The 9,104-nt window shown below is 38.8% G+C and overlaps 1 protein-coding gene across 1 annotated transcript in view; it reads right to left on the bottom strand.

Moving 5' to 3' along the window:
* The window catches only part of smpd5 (sphingomyelin phosphodiesterase 5), a 706,732-nt gene that overhangs the window by 221,160 nt on the left and 476,468 nt on the right, over window positions 1-9,104 (bottom strand). The gene's annotated exons all lie outside the window — the stretch shown is intronic.

Here is a 9,104-nt window from a genome sequence, read left to right as displayed (position 1 = left end):
TAAATATGATGTACTGTCATCATAACTTATTAAAACTATTATGTTTAGAATTGTGTTGAAAGCAAACAGCACTTTAGAAATATCTGAATAAAAATGTCTGTCTTCAACGGTATATATGTGTGTATTATATATACATAAATATACACAGTACTATTATCATGTAAAGGCAAACTTTTGTTTTGTATGCGATTGGTTGCAATTAATAGCTGAAACAAACAGCACTGCAGAGAACCAGATAAAGCCAACATGAACACAGCCCGTCTGATATTAACACTGTTCTTCACTAAAAAATTAGTGACTGTAAAACATTTCAGAAAAAAAACCCTGAAAAAAAAGCACAACTATTTTCAACACTGATAATAATCGGAAATGTTTCTTTATAATCAAATCCAACAAGTCCTTGATTAAACCAATAAATTAGTTTATAGTATACTCACATACAAAATACTACAGTAAATTATAGCATAGTGCAGTCATTTAACCATACTATGGTAAAGTACTTGAATTCATCTGTTGTGGTGATTCTATCATTGCTATGGTAACAACTACTATTGTAATTGATCAGTTGTGGTGATCCTGTAGTAGCTTTGGTAACACAACAACTATAGTAACTGATGTGTTGTGGTGATTCTATAGTTGCTATGGTAACAACAACCATAGTAATTGATCTGCTTTGGTGATTCTATTGTTGATATGGTAACAACAACTGTAGTAACTGATCTGTTGTGGTGATTCTCTAGTTGCTATGGTAACAACAACTATAGTAATTAATCTGTTGTGTTGATTCTGTAGTTGCTATGGTAACAACAACTATAGTAACTGGTCTGTAGTGATTCTATAGTTGCCATGGTAACACAACAACTATAGTAAGTGATCTGTTGTGTTGATTCTCTAGTTGCTATGGTAACAACAACTATAGTAATTGATCTGCTGTGGTGATTCTAGGGTTGCTATGGTAACTATAGTTATTGATCTGTTGTGGTGATTCTATAGTTGCTATGGTAACAACAACTGTAGTAAATGATCTGCTGTGGTGATTCTATGGTTGCTATGGTAACAACACCTAAAGTAACTGGTCTGTTGTGGCGATTCTATAGTTGCTATGGTAACACAACAACTTTAGTAATTGATCTGTTGTGGTGATTCTACAGTTGCTATGGTAATAGAACAATAGTGCTTGATCGTTATGTTGGTTCTACAGTTGCTCTGGTAACAAAACAACTACAGTAATTGACCTGTTGTGATGATTCTACAGTTGCTATGGTAACAACAACTATAGCAATTTATCTTTTATTGTGTTGGACACAGCCAATGTCTGCGCGCTGCAATTAACCGTGGTCGACCCAGGAGGTGCAAACCTTCCTGGCTATAATCAGCGAAGAGCAGGTGCAATTGGAACAAGGTTTTTCAGCATGTTTCTAAAAGAATGGCGGGGTTCCAGCGGATGGTCGATCAGTGTCGCCTAAAATGCAAGAAGCTGCGAAGTGACTACCGTAAAATAAAAGATCATAACAGCAAAAGTGGTGCGAAACGTAGGAACTGGAATGGTTCAACACCATGGACACAATCTTCGGACACAGACCGGTGAGTTCGGGGTGAAAGCGGCATCGATTCGGCCACCTGTTTGTTGGAGTCTTTGATGGACTCTTCTGGTAAGTTGATAAATCAAACAAACACTCATCCACTACAGTACACCACAGTTTACTGTAGTAAAATCTAAACTATACTACAGTATTTATTATAATTTATCAGTTTGCTGTAGTTAACACTACAGTATGCTAATGCTATAAAATTTCACGACAGTATAGTACACATTACTATAGTATGGTTAATACTACTATAGCCTTTACTATAATTTCTACAGTATTTGTTTATGTGGCTATACACACAGAAAAGTGGAACTGCAGTATTATTTACATGTTAAACATTATGAAATGTTGCTAACATGGTTAAAACATCGTTAGCATAAATTACATGTAGCTAGCAGGAATTAACATGCTTGCTAACATGCTACCGTAAGCTGACAGTGCAGGCATGCTGAATGTTATTACAATGTTTACCACTATGTTAGCAAGGAATTAGCATGCTGCAAAGATTTTTAAACATGCGGCTAACACATGGGTATTAATTGCCCATTTCAGTAGCATCGTTGCTAAACTGTTTTTAAAATGTGGCTAGCAGAAATTAAGTCGCTAAAAACATGTCTTACCAAACACTCAACATGTTACAGCATTTCAAGGTGTTAAATTGGTAAACATATTGTTAACAAGTTTAGTGTGAATTAGCATCTTGCATGTTTTTAAAATGTGGCTAAAAAATGATGTTAACAAAATGGTTTAAACATTGCTAGCTTGTGAGTCATGTTACAACAACATATTTACACCATGTTAGCATGAAATTAAAATGCCATCAGTCAGGTTAACATGTAGCTAGCAGGAATTAGCATGCTTGCTATCATGTTAACGTGCAGCATGAGCTTTCATTGCTAGCATGCTGAATGTTATTACAATCTTTAACACCATGTTAGCAAGGAATTAGCATGCTGCAAAGATTTTTAAACACGCGGCTATTGCATGGGTATTAATTGCCCACTTTAGTAGCATTATTGCTAAACTGTTTTTGAAACATGTTACGACAACATATTTACACCATGTTAGCATTATATTAAAATGCAATTAGCCAGGTTAACATGTAGCTAGCAGGAATTAACATGCTTACTAACATGCAAACGTGCAGCATGAGCATTCAATGCTAGCATGCTGAATGTTATTGAAATGTTTAACACCATGCAAACAAGTAATTAGTATGCGTCAAAGATTTTTAAACACGTGGCTAACGCATGGGTATTAATTGCCCAATTTAGTAGCATTGTTGCTAAACTGTTTTTAAATGTGGCTAGCAGAAATTAAGTCGCTAACATGTTTTACCAAACACTTAACATGTTATAGCATCGCAAGGTGAACACACATTGTTAAATTGGTAAACATATTGCTAACATGTTTAGTTTAAATTAGCGTCTTACATGTTTTTCAAATGTTGCTAAAAGAAATAATGATGTGAAACATGCTACAACAACATATTTGCACCATGTTAGCATGAAATACCATGTTGCTAACATCCATATACACTTGGCTAACACATTTTTTAACACAGCCGTCAAGTAGTTTTTATTTGTAACAAGTTACTAGCATGGATTATCATGTTTTGAACGTAGCTAGCAGAAGTTGTTAACATGATGACCCACTTGACAACATTGAAAGCTAAGCATAAACACCGTCAGCAGGTATTAGTGTGTTGCTAACAATGTTAACACAATTTACACATCTAACTGTTGCTAGCAATTTTAGCAAACATGTTTTAACAGTGCTAACATCAATTTGCATGTTGCTAACATGTTACAACCAGATTTTAACAATATGCAAGGAAAAATTAGCATGTTGCTAGCTTGTTTTTTTCAGTTTAGCACATCAACATGAATTAGCATGTCTTACTTAGCAAATGGCTATTTTTAAATTGCAGTATTATTTCACATCTTTACATTATTTCTGATCAAATAAATTTTTTTTTCTTTAAATTAGGTTTTAAACTCTTTGTTAGCAACGGCAAAGGCTCTATCTCCTTTCAGTTTCAAGTCATGATAGCGTATAGTGATGGGAAGTTCGGATCATTTTACTGACTCGGATCTTTGAGTCTCGTTCTTCGAGATGAACGAATCATTTTGAGTCATTTCGTTCATTTGGTTCAATTTGCCAAAATATTATTAAAATGTTACGAATTGCTTCCAAACACATCTACAACTAGCCCAAACGGTTGATCACACGACAAATAAGTCATAAATAGAATACTATTAGAAGGAAAAAATAATCATTCTGCTCTTTTGTCTATGAAGGTATTGCTGTCTCTTTGCTCAGCTCATCTCTTCATGTCTTCAAATGTCAGTGGTTTGTTTACGTTACACTGACAATCCCATATAATCTTAACTATTGTACACAGTCTGAGTCGATAGAAGCCATAATAATTAGTTCACAGTTCGAGTCTTCTGGTTCTCGAGTCGTTCGTTCATCACGTGACAGAATGACTCAAACCTTGGGACTCGAGAGACGAACGATTCGATTCTTTTTCCGGCTCTAAACGCATATGATTGGCCCGTGAGGAAAGATGACTCAGACCCGATAGAGGACTCGAGAGATGAACGGATCAATTCTTTTTCCGGCTCTAAACGCATATGATTGGCCCGTGAGGAACGAATGACTCAGACCCGATAGAGGACTCGAGAGATGAACGGATCAATTCTTTTTCTGGCTCTAAACGCGTATGATTGGCCCGTGAGGAAAGATGACTCAGACCCGATAGAGGACTCGAGAGATGAACGGATCAATTCTTTTTCCGGCTCTAAACGCATATGATTGGCCCGGGATGAACGAATGACTCAAACTCGATAGAGGACTCGAGATATGAACAGTTAGATTCTTTTTCCGGCTCTAAACGCATATGATTGGCCCGTGATAAACGAGTGACTCAGACCCGATAGAGGACTCGAGAGATGAGCGGTTCAATTCTTTTTCCGGCTCTAAACGCATATGATTGGCCCGGGATGAACGAATGACTCAAACTCGATAGAGGACTCGAGATATGAACAGTTAGATTCTTTTTCCGGCTCTAAACGCATATGACTGGCTTCTGCCTTTCCGCGATGAACGACTCAAAAGACTTAAAATGAACGATACCACCTGCACAAAAGTGCGCACACATGATGAACGAATCACTACCTGAGAGGACTCCAGTTTGAGTCATATTGAAGATTCGCTCAAATTGAACGAATTGTTCAATAACGACCCATCACTAACTGCGGAATTTGCAGTAACATTTTATTTGACGACCTAAGAGACCGAGTAGTTGACTGTAGGTTAACAAGTTCTGATATATATGAAGGTGCTTGCCCATTCAGTGCTTTAAAAACAATAAGTAAAATCTTGAACTGAATTGTAAAATTACAGGAAGTCAATGGGGGATGCTAAAACTGGTGAGATACGAGCATGTTTTTTGGTGCATGTTTAAAGTCTAGCTGCCGCATTTTGAACCAACTGCAACTTTGCCAATGAAGATTGAGGGGAACCAACAAATAACCGTACGTTCACACCGAAAGCGGCGAAAGCGTCAAAGTAGGTGGAAGTCGTTTATTTTCAATGAGAGCGGGCGGCGATAAACGGCGAGGAGCAGCACAGCGCGTCTTCGCCGGTGTGGGCGTCGAGGAGAGTTGAAACCAAGTCAACTTTATGGTAATGGGCTATGACGCGATTCGGCGGCAAGCAATAGGAATGAAGAAGTCCACCGCTCGAGAGGAGTTCAGAGAACACAGACACTGTACACTTTGGTTTCGACCATAGTTGTTCCCAAGGGTTTGCGGTCGCTGGATTTTCAATTATTTACAATGTTTTTTTACATGAACATGCATTAAATAAGTCACCGTCGAGTTACTGAAGTGCATTAATGTTATATATATTAATCTTTAAACAAAGCGGGAATCTCATGCGACAGTACAAAACAGTACTGCTGCTTCAGGATATTTCAGACATATGGACACACTGGATAATCAAGTGGAGCAAAGCCACACCACATGAAAATTGATCTTCCATTGTTAAATGATTTTGATGCGCGCAACATTTTCATGGCCCCTTTAAGTACGGAATCAACGTAGCGAATTTTGACGCTCTCGCCGCCGGAGCTGAAGGCAGACAGCGTTGTCGGCAGGGCGGCCACGTTGGACGCTCTCGCCACTTTCAGTGTGAACGCACAGTAAGGAATTGCAATAGTCTAGGCAGGACGTGCTAAAAGCATGTATGACTTTTTTCAGGTCTTGAAAGAAAAGAATGCATGTGAGTCCGGAGATGATCCTCAGCTGATAGTAACTATTCTTAACCACTGAGCTCATTTGTTTTCCTAGACAAAGCTCTGAATCGAAGATAACTCCTAGATTTTTTTTTACTTGCGATTGAACATAAGGTGTAAGACTTCCCAAGCCCCCAAAATAAGACATTCTTGTTTTTGAGGGGCTGAAGAGAATAACCTCAGTTTTGTCGTTATTAAGTTGAAGGAAGTTTTTTGCCATCCAACATTTAATATCCTCAAGACAATCAATTAGAGACTGCAGGGAGTTCTGAGATTTTAAAGTACATACAGCTGAGAGTCATCTGCATAAAAATGAAAAGAGATGTTATGTTTCCATGTAATATTACCAAGAGGAAGCATATATAAATTGAACAGCAATGGACCCACAATAGAGCCTTGGGGGACACCACACAGCAGAGGGGCAGATAATTCGTTTAATCCAATTCCTGTTGGATAATTGGCTAGTGTCATCTTTATGCTGTGTTCACACCAGACGCGGCAAGCACATATGAATCGCGCTATTCACTCTTAAATAGACGCTCGAATGTTTTGAGTGTACTCGCTTTATTCCCGTGTCAAATCCGCTTCACAATAGATGCGGAATCGCATGATAGGCAGGGCTTCTGTCTGCCTGGCGTCTGTAGCTTCGTTGCTAAATCACTAACATGGATTTTATTGAGAGAGTAGCTGTGTTTATGTGCTTTATGAAGGCTGAAAAACTGCGTCGATACGTTTGGTGCCTTGTCTGAGTCCACTAGATCCTTTCAGAGGTGCACCCATCTCTGTGAGTTCATAAACTCCTCCAGAATCTGAACCTGGATGATGGAGGCTTTTAGCAGTGCTTCTGACTGAGCCCAGCCCAGTTTGATGAGCTGTTGGACCGGTGTCAGCTGGAGGATTTTCCAAGGGACACCAACAACAGGCCCTACACCATAATCACGCTCCCACTAGACAAAGCTCCTGATTGGTTATTGCGGTGCGAATGTCGCTGAAGTTCAGATTTTCGAACTCGATTGATTCGCGCTAAACATGCGCCAATCACACAAAACGCTCAACTCGCGCCGCTTCATTCACGCAAATTGCGTCATCCGCGCCGCCTCATTCGCCCTGCTGGATGTCTATTTGCATCTTTGCTTTGACGTAACATGTAAATCACTCATGCTTGCCGCTTCTTCCGCGTCTGGTGTGAACGCAGCATTACGGTGTGCGCTCATGTTTTAGAAGGCGTGGCTTTGGTCGGCAGGGCAGGGAGTGTTTCAAAGATATTATGCTAATGAATAGCATTTTAGCAGATCACCTACTGCACCTTTAATTAAAACATTTTTTAAAAATATTACTTTTACATTTAATGATCGATTACAATGCCAACTTTATTTATTTATTTAAAAACGTTTAAAAACAAAAGAATAAGATAAAGATAAACAACAAGAAAGTAAGTGTAAGTACATCAATTTGCATGTTGCTTACCGGTTTTTAACCTGTTTAACACTTAACATGAATTAGCATGTTAACACCATGAACTAGCATGTCTTAGCAAACTGCAATAATATTTTACATTTCTACAATATTTCTGATCAAATAAATACATTTTCCTTCGGCGTAGTCCCTTTATTTATCAGGGGTCGCCACAGCGAAATGAACCGCCAACTATTCCAGCATATGCTTTACACAGCGGATGCCCTTGCAGTACTGGGAATCACCCATACACACTTACATTCACACACACACTCGTACACTACGTCCAATTTAGTTCATCAGTTCCCCTATAGACCATTCAGAGAGATGTAAACAATAATATGGTCCTAACGCTTTATAGTTTTTAATTTCTATAGCTTCCGAGAGTCCAAAAAGGTCCACATTTTGATAAATAGTGTTATGACGACTGTTTTAACATTAAGTTATGATAAAACCGCCTCTTGTTTCAGTTATGAAATGGTTTGACAACAAACAGGAAATGTTCATGGGCCAATAACATGACCACATATGTTTGGACTGTCGGGGAAACCAGAGCTCCCGAAGGAATTCCAAGCCAACAGGAGGAGAACATGCAAACTCCACACAGAAATGCCAACTGGCTCAGCTGGGACTCAAACCAGCGACCCTCTTTCTGTGCTAACCACTGAGCCACCGTGACGAAAAATTTAAATTTTTCGTGACATTTATTTTGTATTTATTTTGTTAGCGCAACCTTGGTGAGCAGAAAAAATCTATTTAAACTTTTACAATTAAAGATAAGAAGTTATAGGCGCAATAGCCTAGTGGTTAGCACTTCAGGATGTCCCGTGTTCGAATCCCGGCTCGAGGACATTTCTTGACCCTACCCCCCCTCTCTCTCCCACTTAGTTTGCTTCATTCTTTTTCTTTTCTGCTTAGTCCTTTTAATAATCTAGGGTCACCACAGTGGAATGAACCACCAACTTATCCACCATATGTTTTACACAGCGCATGCCCATCCAGCTGCAATCTATCACAGGGAAAGATCCATACATTCGCATACACGCATATACACTACGTCCAATTTTAGCTTACCCAATTCTCCTATAGTGCATGTGTTTGGACTGTGGGGGGAAACCGGAGCACCCAGAGGAAACCCACGCCAACACAGGGAGAACTTGCAAACTCCACACTTTACATTTATTGATCGATTAAAATGCCAAATTTATTCATTTAAAAACGTTTAAAGAACAAAAAGAATAAGAAAAAGACATTTTTACATCCTTTCTGATCAAACAAATTAATTAATTCATTTTCTTTTTGGATTAGTCCCTTTATTAGTCTGGGGTCACCACAGCGGAATGAACCGCCAACTTACCTAGCATAAGTTTTACACAGCGGATGCCCTTCCAGCTGTAACCCATCACTGGGAAACATCCACACACACTCATACACTACGATCAATTTAAGCTTACCCAATTCCTCTATAGCGCATGTGTTTGGACTGTGGGGGAAACCGGAGCACTCGGAGGAAACACATGCCAACACAGGAAGAACATGCAAACTCCAGACAGAAACGCCAACTGACCCAGCTGAGACTCGAACCAGAGACCTTTTTACTGTGCTAACCACTGAGCCACTATATACATTTTTATTTTTTGTTTAATTTTTTAATATTATTTATTTTGTTAACGCAACCTTGGTGAGCAGAAGAGACTATCGACGTAAAACATGTTAAAAACTTTTACTTTTACATTGAATGATCGATTAAAATGCCAGAT

The sequence above is a fragment of the Danio rerio genome, chromosome 16 (assembly GCF_052040795.2).
Source record: "Danio rerio strain M-AB ecotype USA chromosome 16, GRCz13ab, whole genome shotgun sequence".
Lineage (NCBI taxonomy): Eukaryota > Metazoa > Chordata > Actinopteri > Cypriniformes > Danionidae > Danio > Danio rerio.
The sequence above is the reverse complement of the archived record's forward strand: the minus strand, read 5'-3'. Positions and strand labels throughout refer to the sequence as shown.